Here is a 13,083-nt window from a genome sequence, read left to right as displayed (position 1 = left end):
TTAGGTTTTAATTGCGACTTAAGACATAAAATCGACAAACCGGTCATTAAACGGTAAAACCCCCTTTTTATAATAATAATAATAATAATATTACTTATATATATATATATATATATATATATATATATATATATATATATATATATATATATATATATATATACACACACACAAATATAGTTTTTAAAAATATAGCGTTAAAATTGGCTAGCTCCCTGCGGAATGAACCGGACTTACTAAAAACTACACTACTGTACGATTAGGTACACTGCCTATAGTGTTGTAGCAAGGTTTAGGTATATCCACTCTATAAATAAATAAATAACTTGTGTAAAATTGTATCGTATTTAATAGTATTTGGTAGTAAAAATATAACTATTTCGTATACACCTCGCATAACATCAAGTATTTTTGGCGCCGCTGCCGGGGAACAACTCTTAAACGTCGAAGCGAAATGCTATATAAAAACATATTTTTATTAATTTTTAATTTCTTTTTGTAAAAATACGTTTTAAATATTAAAAATGCAAAAATATAAAAAGAAAAACAAAATATATATATTTTTAAGAGTTTGTTTAAAATATATAAAATTATAAAGTATTTCTATTTTCTTATTTTAGTTTTTAAAATATAAGTTTTTTATTTTTTATAAACATTTTCTATAAATTAAAAACATAAAAATAATAATAATTAAAACTGTAATTGGGCCGAAGCCTGTCGAAGCCCAAACTATTGGCCTGGTACCCGAAGCCATGTGACCGCATGGTATTATAACACTCAGCTCATGCGATCGCATGAGCTGATTTGACAGAACTGAAACCTTAGCTGATCGAATTAGGGTTTGATTTATGTATAATTAATATTAATTAATAATAATTAGGGTTTTATTTAAATATTAATTAGTTTAAGTTTTGTTTAATTTAAGTGTTAATTAGTTTTATTAATATATAAAGTAATACTTTTATAAAATAATAATATAAAAATAATATTTTTATAAAAATTGTATTTTTAATACTTTAAGTTTTTTTTTTTTTTTTTTTGTATCTTGTTAATTGTTATTCGTATTTTGTATATTTTATCGTTCGTAATTAGTTTTAAGTTTAGTATTTTTCCCGTAGTTTATTTTTATTTCTAGATTTCTAAGCTTTGCCGTAAAATCCCTTAAGTGCTTTCTCTTTAGAGTAAGATTTAGGTGCTTTAGAATTTTGCGACGCCGTTTTAAAATTTTAGTACTTTTTAAGCTATTGCCGTTTTGGATATAGAATTCCTTTTAAGCTTTAATACCTTTAGACGTAAGTTTTAATTTTTAGTTTTTTGACTTTTAAGTTTCAACGTTTTTCTTTCTTATTTTTATTTTTTGACCTTTTATTTTCGACGTTTTACGACGCACTCTTTTTCTTTCTTATTTCTCGACGCTCTAGTTTTTAGGACATAGATTTTTTCTTCAAAATTTAGACGAAAAAATTATTTTAAGTGGTTAAATTGATAGACATCCAAAATTTTCTGGTTCGTAGTAATAGTTAGATTTGTTAGTGGCGAGTTGTGGGCTTCCGATTTAAAGGGTCCTGGCTACCTGCTGCATCTATTGGCTATTCGAAACGTGGGCAAAAATCAGAAAAGTCTATTAATTTGATAGCTTATATAATTTTTATCTTTTATAACTAATAGAATATTCAGTGAATGCACCGAGCAAAACGTTCACCACCTTTCATACGTTCACCACCTGTAACTCGATCAAGACATCTAGCCAATATTGTCGCCGTTGATTTTTCTTTAGAATCGTCATCTAGTCGACCAAGTACTCCAATTCAAATTTCCGATAATCTATTTTTTGAACCCGACCTCACAATTGAGAATCCGGAGGACATTCAAGGACAATTCAAAGATCCTGAACCACTAATCATTCCTCCAGAACCACAAATCACTCATCCAGAAATTGTCGAGGAAGAAACCATTAAATCAGAATCCTCTACTGATTCAGATTCAACAATTTGAATCATGGAAAATCTGGAACCTCTAAGTATGGAAGATCGAATGAGAGCTAAACGTACTGGCCAAGGTCATGCAATTACTCAACCAGACATTAATGCGCCAGATTATGAAATCAAAGGACAAATCCTACACATGGTAACAAATCAATGCCAATTTAGTGGTGCGCCGAAGGAAGATCCAAACGAACATCTTCGAACTTTTTATAGAATTTGTACTCTATTCAAAATAAGAGAAGTTGAGGATGAACAGATCTATCTCATGTTATTTCCCTGGACTTTAAAGGGAGAAGCCAAAGATTGGTTAAAATCGTTACCTGAAGGGGCGATTGATACATGGGATGTTTTAGTTGAAATATTTCTTAAACAATTCTTTCCGGCATCTAAAGCCATGAGACTTCCAGGAGAAACTGTTACGTTCACACAAAATCCAAATGAAACTTTATATGAGGCGTGGACAAGATTTGGAAAGTTGTTAAGAGGATGTCCGCAGCATGGTTTAGACACTTATCAAATAGTACAAATATTCTATCAAGGATGCGATATTACTACATGAAAAGACATCGACATAGCAGCTGGTGGTTCCATTATGAAGAAAATCGCAACTGAAGCTTATAAAATTATTGATAACACTGCTTCCCACTCACATGAGTGGCATCAAGAAAAAGATATCGTTAGATTATCTAAAGCGGCTAGAGCCGATTCTAGTCATGACTTTGATTTCATTTCCGCAAAGATAAATGCTTTCGAAAGACGAATGGAAAAGATGACTAAAGATATTCACGCTATACAAATTAGTTGTGAGCAGTGTGGAGGACCACATTTAACAAAAGATTGTCTCAGTATTGAACAAACAATGGAATAAAGAGAGAATGTTTCATACATGAACCAAAGGTCTGGAAATAATTACCAAGGTAATTATCAACCGCCAAGATCAAATTACAATCAAAATCAGAATTATAACCAAAATGTTCCATACAACAACCAACAAGGTCCTAACAATCAACAAGTATCTAATAATACTTACAATCAGCAAAGACCTATTTTTTAAAATAAACCACCACAAACCGATGATAAAAAGCCAAATTTAGAAGATATGATGTCGAAACTAGTTGAATCTCAAACGCAGTTTTTCACATCTCAGAAACAAACCAATGAACAAAATGCTCAAGCATTTAGAAATCAACAAGCTTCTGTTCAAAATCTGGAACAAGAAGTAAGTAACCTAGCAAGGTTGATAGGTGAAAGAAAACCGGGGAGTCTACCTAGCGATACAAATGCTAACCCCCGGAATCAAACAGCTAAAGCCATTACCACGAGAAATGGTATTACACTTAAACCACCTGAAATACCTGTAATTTCTAATGATTCTAATCATACTCCACAAGAACCACAGCCTGAGCAAGAGAAGGAAACAGAACCGGTAGTTGAAAAGGTTAATGAAGATAACACAGTTAAGGCTAAACCTTATGTTAAACCATACCAACCACCACTTCCTTACCCAAGTAAAATGAGAAAAGAAAGACTTGAAGCCGAGCAATCCAAATTCTTGAATATGTTTAAACAAATAAATGTCAATCTTCCTTTCATTGATGTGATTTCAGGAATGCCTAGATATGCTAAATTTCTGAAAGATCTAATCACAAATAGAAAGAAAATGGAAGAACTCTCGGCTGTTACTATGAATGCTAATTGTTCTGCAGTGTTGTTGAATAAGATACCAGAAAAATTATCAGATCCAAGAAGTTTCACAATTCCATGTTTTTTGGGTAGTCTTAGTTCAATAGAAGCATTGGCAGACTTAGGTGCTAGTATAAATTTAATGTCGTATTCATTATACCCTAAACTAGACCTTGGAGAATTGAAACCAACACGAATAAGCATACAACTAGCCGATCGATCAGTAAAATATCATAGAGGGATAATGGAAAACATGCTAGTTAAAGTTTGTACTTTAGTATTTCCAGTAGATTTTGTTATTCTAGACATGCAGGAAGATTCTCGAGTTCCTCTCATATTAGGAAGACCATTCTTAAACACGGCTAAAGCAATAATAGACGTGTTCGGTAAGAAACTGACCCTAAGTATAGAGGATGAGAGTGTTACCTTTTCTATTGATAGAGCCATGCAAGAACCGCAATCTGCAGATGATACATGTTATTATATTCAAACTATAGATTCACATGCAGAATTGTTAGAAGAATTTCCAGAATTACAAGGAACAGGAGAATGTTCTTTATGAGAAGGAACTGAACCAATTGATGAAGCTGAAATGTTAGCCGCACTCATGGCTAATGAATACGAATCAACAAAAGAAGAACTTCAAATGCTAAAAGAGGAAGACAGATATCGATACAAATCATCGATAGAAGAACCACCGACATTAGAGTTAAAGCCACTTCCAACCCATTTGGAATACACTTATTTATAGGGTGAATATGAATTACCTGTAATAATATCATCTTCTCTTACGGAAAATGAAAAATCTCAACTCATTTCTGTGCTAAAAGCTCATAAACCAGCTATTGCATGGAAGATTCATGACATTAAAGGCATAAGTCCTTCGTATTGCACACATAAAATCCTTATGAAAGAAGGCCATAAAACCTATGTGCAACGCCAACGAAGACTAAATCCTAATATGCAAGATGTTGTTAAGAAAGAAATTATTAAACTACTAGATGCAGGTTTAATTTATCCAATTTCTGATAGTCCATGGGTAAGCCCAGTTCAATGCGTACCTAAGAAGGGTGGCATGACTGTCATCACAAATGAAAAAAATGAGCTTATTCTTACTAAGACTGTAACAGGATGGCTAGTTTGTATTGATTATAGAAAATTAAATGACACCACCAGAAAAGATCACTTTCCCTTACCTTTCATTGATCAAATGTTGGAAAGGTTAGCTGGGAATAGTTACTATTGTTTTCTTGACGGTTTCTCCAGATACTTTCAAATTCCAATCGCACCCGAGGACCAAGAGAAAACCACGTTCACGTGCCCTTATGGTACTTTTGCTTATAAACGCATGCCATTTGGACTTTGCAACGCCCCTGCAACCTTTCAAAGGTGCATGACGGCAATTTTTCACGACATGATAGAAGAATGCATGGAAGTTTTCATGGATGACTTTTCAGTCTTTGGTGATACATTTGAAACATGTCTAGTTAATCTTGAACGAATGCTTATTAGATGCGAGCAATCAAATCTAGTTCTTAATTGGGAGAAATGCCATTTCATGGTTAAAGAAGGCATCGTTCTTGGTCATAAAATTTAAAAGGAATGAATTGAAGTGGATAGAGCTAAAGTAGATGTAATTGATAAACTTCCACATCCCACCAATGTTAGAGAAGTTAGGAGTTTTCTAGGGCATGCCGGTTTTTACCGACGTTTCATAAAAGATTTTTCTAAAATTGCCACTCCTATGAATAAACTCCTAGAAAAGGATGCTCCATTCATCTTTTCAGATTAATGCATCAAATCTTTTAATATTCTTAAAGAAAAACTCACTAATGCGCCGATCATGATAACTCCAAATTGGAATCTGCCATTTGAACTCATGTGCGATGCAAGTGATTTTGCAATGGGAGCCGTTTTAGGACAAAGGATTGAAAAATGATTTCAACCTATTTATTATGCTAGTAAGATGTTACAAGGAGCACAAATGAATTACACAACTACTGAAAAAGAACTCCTTGCTATTATCTTTGCTTTTGACAAATTTCGTTCATATCTCGTTCTAGCAAAAATGGTGGTCTATACCGACCATTCTGCTCTTAGATACCTATTTTCAAAACAAGATGCCAAACCACGATTAATCCGTTGGATCTTACTCTTACAAGAGTTCGATATTGAAATTCGAGACAAAAAGGGAGCAGAAAATCTCGCCGCTGATCATCTTTCTCGTCTTGAAAATCTCGAATTAGAAGTTCTAAATGAATCGGCCATACAAGATAACTTTCCTGATGAATATCTTTTGAAGATCGATTATAATGAAATTCCATGGTTTGCAGACTATGCAAACTACTTAGTATGTGGATTCCTTGAAAAATGGTTGTCGTACCAAAGATGAAAGAAATTCTTTAGTGATATAAAACACTATTTTTGGGAAGATTCTCATTTGTTTAAAAGTTGTCCCGATGGAATAATCCGTCGATGCGTATTCGGGGATGAAGCTAGTCAAATCTTAAACCATTGTCACACAGGAACAACAGGAGGGCATTGTGGGCCTCATCTTATAGCAAGAAAAGTTTATGACGCAGGATTCTATTGGCCTACAATTTTCAAAGACGCGCACCTTCTTTGTAAATCCTGTGATGCTTGTCAAAGGGCCGAAAAAATAAGTCAACGTGATGAAAAGCCTCAAAAATGTCATTCAAGTATGTGAAGTATTTGACGTTTGGGGTATTGACTTTATGGGTCCATTTCCAAAATCTCATAATAATCTTTACATTCTCGTTGCCATTGATTATGTATCTAAATGGGCGGAAGCACAAGCTCTCTCAACTAACGATGCACGAGTTGTAGTCAACTTTTTAAAACGTCTTTTTGCTAGGTTCGGAACACCGAAAGCTTTAATAAGTGATCGGGGTACTCATTTTTGTAATAATCAACTTGAGAAAGTTCTCAAAAGATATGGAGTAACTCATAAAATCTCAACCGCTTATCATCCACAAACAAGTGGACAAGTTGAAAATACCAACCGAGCATTAAAACGTATTCTAGAGAAAACCGTAGGGTCAAATCCAAAGGAATGGTCCATGAAATTGGAGGATGCACTCTGGGCTTTTAGAACAGCCTACAAAACTCCAATTGGCACCACACCTTTTAAACTTGTTTACGGAAAAGCATGTCACCTTCCAGTAGAAATTGAGCACAAAGCATTTTGGGCTTTGAAAACGTGTAATCTTGATTTACATGAAGCCGGACTTCTACGGTTAAGTCAATTAAACGAATTAGAAGAATTAAGACATGAAGCATATGAAAATTCGTTAATCTATAAAGAAAGAACGAAGAAATGGCATGATAAAAGAATCAGAAATTCAAAAGAATTTAAAGAAGGAGACAAAGTTCTTCTTTTTAATTCACGATTCAAGCTATTTCCTGAAAAATTGAAATCAAGATGGTCTGGACCATTCATAGTCAAAAGAGTTTTCCCATACGGAACAATAGAGTTAATAAATTCAAATGGGATTGAATTTAAAGTTAATGGTCACAGAGTTAAACATTACATACATGGTCCGATGGAAGTTAACAATGAAGTTAATCATAATTTCAACACTCAAGAAAACCCTCAGAATGAAATGTTATCAACAACATATGAAAAACCAAAATTGGAAGACGGGGAAGCTTCAAATTGGAGTGATGAAGAAGAATTCCTATACAAACCTCCCACTTCAAGAAACGAAGAAAAATGTGAACAAGAAGTTCAAGTAGAAGTAAAAGAACCAAGAAAAGATCAATCGAAAAAGGTTAACAAACCAACTCTACTTAATAAAGTGGGAGACCCGGGTGAATTTATCATTTCTTGCTTGCTTAATGATGGTGCTTTGTATAATGGGCTCGCAGATTTAGGATAAAGTACAAATGTTATGCCTCTTTCCTTATACAAAAGATTAGGTGTGGGTAAATTAAGACCAACCAGAATAGGTGTTCAATTATTTGATCAAACCATTAAACACCCGGTTGGAATAGCCAATAATTTACTTGTTAAAGTGGGAAGTTTGATCTTTGTTGCAAACTTCATAGTTATTAATATGGAGGAAGACCTTGATATTCCTCTAATTTTAGGTCGCCCATTTTTTAGCAACCACCGAGGCGTTCATTGATGTAAGAGAAGGTAGAATGACACTAAGGGATGGTGACAAATCGGTCACCTTTGTGAACCGAAAGTTTAGATCTCCACCAACCAAAACTGTTGAACCCATAAAAACGCCTATGTGTGGGGAAGATGAAGAAATACCTAATGATAACCCGATACCAAAGAACCCCGTTATTGATACGAAATAAGATGAACCCGTTTTCAACTGTTCAATGAAGAAACTTTATAAACGGATTCAAGATGCTAGGATTAAGGGGAACTTTAAGTTATGTAACCGATTAGTATCCAATTTGTCGCCTAAAGAAAAGGCAAAGTTAGTTGAATTTGTGAAAGTTATAGAGGAAATCAACAATTGGCTTGAAGCAAAAGTCAGAGATATACAAGTTGTTGATAGTCCAATTGAAAACGAAGTTAATCACAATTTCGACACCCCATCTAACTAAGTGTGGGGAGAATCAAGTCTTTTAAGGGTAATATGTATTTCTGTTAGAGTTAGATATTCTGTTTTCGTGTAGTTTTCAAAAATGGAATCCGAATGGTCTTTCCCTAGCAGACCCTAAAGAACTAGTCTTCTCCCTCCATTCAGAATTTTTATTTTTTTTAGGTTTTACGAGATGAAGAATTCCTTTGATCTGAACCATGGTCTACTACTACACGCTTTGATTACTAAACGTAATAATAACATCTTCCCGAGTGAACTGGTATCATTCATAATAGGCAAAATGGAAGAAGTGAGGAAAGAACTCAGGAAGAATCATCATAAGACACATTTTTGTAAAGGAAAATCAAAATCCGCAACAAAAAGAAGAGCACGACACCTTGAAAGATGTCATAAATGCGGAAAATGGTCACACGAAGGTAAATGTTCAAACAATCAAACATATTCAAATACCGAATTTGTTACTCTATGCAGAGAAGGACCGTTCATATGTTTAGAAGAAAAGTTATTAAAGAATCGAGGTTACGCTTTTGTAGCTATGGAAAACCAAATCACACGACTCTCCTATGAGTCAGCTAAAGCAGGTCTCTGAGAATTCTTTCTCATAGGTAAGTATGTACAGTTTTTATTCTTATTTATTGCTTTTAACCTTTTAATAATAAACGCTGAATCGTTCACTATAAAGTATTAAATTGATATTCAATAAAATTAGGTATGCGAAACCGAAATTATTGATATCATACAAAAATTTATTACATCACTGCGAAATTTACCGTTTATTCTTAAGGTATAAATATCTTTAATCAATCAATCCAAAATATTTCAGAAATTCGTCAGGAGTAAAACTAGGTAAAATAGCCGAAATTACTTTACCCAAAAAGAGGGACGTATATTTTTGATAATATTTGATTGATTAAAGTGGGATAAAAGACCAAAAAGATTTTTAATTTTAATTTTTACCTTGTTTTTAAATTAGTATTAAATTATTATTGTAAATTTTTAAAATCAATATATTTAAGTTTTTAAATATTTTAAAAATTAATATTTTTAATATAAGTTTGTAAAATTAATGTATAAAAATATTAATAATATTAATATGAATTTTTAATTTTATGCATTTTAAATTTAAGTTTGGTGTGAATTTAAAAACAAAAATTTACTTTATTTCATTAAGTTAAAAATTTGATATTTAAAATTCGTCGTGAGTTGAAGACTAGGTCGATGAACCGAAATTGCTTTACCCGAGGGCGGGACGAGAAATTTTATTATCATTATTTTTAATCTTATTGAATTAAAGTATGCCAAAAATATTAAAAAAACTCAAAAATCTTTGCTTTTAAAACAACGCTTAAAAATGACAAATTTTAAAATTTTGTCGAAAGACGAACTAGGACAACGATCCGAAACGCCCTCATTCTAAAAGAAAACAAATTCTTAAAATTAATTATTTGTTTTATAAGTTAAAGGTTTTTATAAAAAAAATAATAAAAAAAGAGAGCAGGGACCCCATGCGATCGCATGGGATTTAGCCTACACCTCCAAGCGATCGCATGAGGCACAAAAACTGGACAGAATCAAAACCCCATCGACATGTGTTCTGTCTTCACCAAACACACATACATACACGAACACATCCCAAAACACCCTCAAAAATTCGCCATTTTTCACCAAAATTCACCAAATTTCGTGCTATAATCCGCTATAATCATGCCTTTCTTCAGACGGGGAAGCAAACAGAGAAATACAGATACGGACGCTGCATCATCGTCTAGGCAACCTGATCCGGAACCACAGCCAGAGATGCAATATCATGAACCGGAACACCAACCTGAACAACAACAACATTATGATCAACACGTACCATACTATGAACCAGACCCACAATTTTTTATTGCCTACATTGTATTTCCTGTTCACCATATAATAGAACACCCAACAATTCATGAAGAACAGTTGCATCCCAATTTAAGGATTGATAGAAGTTGGAGAGATTACCCGACTTACCAAAGTAACAAATTTAAGCTTTGGACCAAAAATGTAGAAGCTCCAAGGGTAATATATTGGGAGCCTTTGGAAAGGATCCACCTAGCTAACCCAGTTAGGCAACATCTAATCTAAAGGTATGGCAGCTCTTCTTTACTGATTGGGAACGTTTATTTACCACTCGTAGGCTTGTATATAAAGAGTGGCGTGTTGAGCTAATGAGTACTATAGCTTTTAATAAGGATTTAGATAGGTTAGATGATAAGAGTTTTCTTAGATTTTTACTTGGTCGTAGGATGTACAGGATGTCCATGCTGGACATGGCCAGGGCTTTACAGATTTACACTCCCGCTGAATTACTATCACCTGATTGTACAAATTTGATTTATCATGGTGAGAAGGTAGATAGAAATTTTGACGCTAACGCCATCTGGAGGCGTATGTCAAATTTTAATGTGTTTACAAGGGGAGGAAGACACTCCTATTTAGATATTAATAAAGTCGAGGTTCGTATAATACATAGATTCTTAGCAAACTCGATTACACAAAGAGGTAACAACAAGGAGAAAATGACCCTACATGATTTATTTTACCTTAAGTGCATTCGAAACACTAGAAGATTTGTTAATATCCCCTACTGTGTTGGTTTTTATCTGTCCAAAATGGTGGAAGGAATACAGGAAGGGGGAATAATAGGAGGAGGTATTTTTGTTACTCTTATTGGAGAGTATTTAGGTGTAGATAAGGATCAAAGAGGTTCGATGATGGTATGTAGGGAACAGGACGAGACTTTAGGTTTGCAAGTCTATCAAGGTGCAAAGGTATTGACTATGAGACGCAATCAGGCAGTACAATATCAGGGCCGCCATCCACAGGTAGAGGGGGGTTCGGATGAGGAAATAGAGGAATCGGATGACATTAGGGATGTCATTAAGTATAGTGCTACTGACATTTTCCAGCCTATAGATGAGGTAGAAATGACTAATGAAGATAGGCATCGTCGATATGAGCAGTGGCAAGCCGCGAATGAGTATGAGACTTCGAAGCGATGCCAACACGATAGCTGGCAAGTTCATTAGCACCAAATCATGAGCCAGCTATCATATCAGATACCAAATAACTACATCCCGACTCGGCCTGCTTACTATCCACCACATCAGCCCGACATGCTGTAGTGACCCGAACTTTTCCATGTTTATATATATTAATTGAGATTGATATTTACATGATTAAATGTTTCCAACATGTTAAGCAATCAAACTTGTTAAGACTTAATTAATTGAAATATGTTTCATATAGACAATTGACCACCCAAGTTGACCGGCTATTCACGAACGTTAAAACTTGTAAAAACGACATGACGATATATATATGGATATACATATGGTTAACATGAGATTATGATAAGTAAGTATCTCCATAAGTATATTAACAATGAGTTATATACATATAAACAAGACTACTAACTTAAGGATTTCGAAACGAGACATATATGTAACGATTATCGTTGTAACGACATTTAAATGTATATATATCATATTAAGATATATTAATATATCATAATATCATGATAATATAATAATTTAACATCTCATTAGATATAATAAACAATGGGTTAACTACATTAATTGAGATCGTTAACTTAAAGGTTTCAAAACAACACTTACATGTAACGACTAACGATGACTTAACGACTCAGTTAAAATGTATATACATGTAGTGTATTTAGATGTATTAAAATACTTTTGGAAGACTTCAAGACATATATCAAAACACTCATACTTAACAAAAATGGTTACAGTTACTTTCCCATTCTTTTCTTTCATCAAGAATTCTAGTCGTATTCTTACCCGTATTATACACAGCTTCAAAACGTACTTACTATGGGTATATACCAATAGGAACTAGCATGGGATTCCACTCTTGATTATGTCATGTATGACTAATCAATTTTAACTTCTACCATGAGCTAGTCAACTAACTAGAACTCCTTTTAACCCCACTCACCACTCACCAATTACCACTCATCATTCACTCCATTTCACTTCCAATTCTCTTTCTAATTCTCTCTCAACACACACACACACTATTATGAACGTATTTTTCCAGTAGTTAATCATCATCTTCATCAAAAATCACTTCAAGAATCAAGCTATAATCATCATAGGAAGAACACTTCAAGAACACTTCAAAAATCCCTTCAAGTTTACTAATTTACTTCCAAGCTTTCTAATCCATTCCAAGTAATCATCTAAGATCAAGAAACCTTTGTTATATTCAGTAGGTTATCTTTATTATTCAAGGTAATATTCATATTCAAACTTTGATTCAATTTCTATAACTATAAACTATCTTAATTCGAGTAAAAATCTTACTTGAACTTGTTTTTGTGTCATGATCCTACTTCAAGAACTTTCAAGCCATCCAAGATCCTTTGAAGCTAGATCATTTCTTTTCACTTCCAGTAGGTTTACCTACTAAACTTGAGGTAGTAATGATGTTCATAACATCATTCGATTCATATATATAAAACTATCTTATTCGAAGGTTTAAACTCGTAATCACTAGAACATAGTTTAGTTAATTCTAAACTTGTTCGCAAACAAAAGTTAATCCTTCTAACTTGACTTTTAAAATTAACTAAACACATGTTATATATCTATATGATATGCTAACTTAATGATTTAAAACCTGGAAACACGAAAAACACCGTAAAACCGGATTTACGCCGTCGTAGTAACACCGCGGGCTGTTTTGGGTTAGTTAATTAAAAACTATGATAAACTTTGATTTAAAAGTTGTTATTCTGAGAAAATGATTTTTATTATGAACATGAAACTATATCCAAAAAT

The sequence above is a fragment of the Rutidosis leptorrhynchoides genome, chromosome 8, assembly GCF_046630445.1.
Source record: "Rutidosis leptorrhynchoides isolate AG116_Rl617_1_P2 chromosome 8, CSIRO_AGI_Rlap_v1, whole genome shotgun sequence".
NCBI classification, from domain to species: domain Eukaryota; kingdom Viridiplantae; phylum Streptophyta; class Magnoliopsida; order Asterales; family Asteraceae; genus Rutidosis; species Rutidosis leptorrhynchoides.
Note: the sequence above shows the minus strand (reverse complement) of the source record.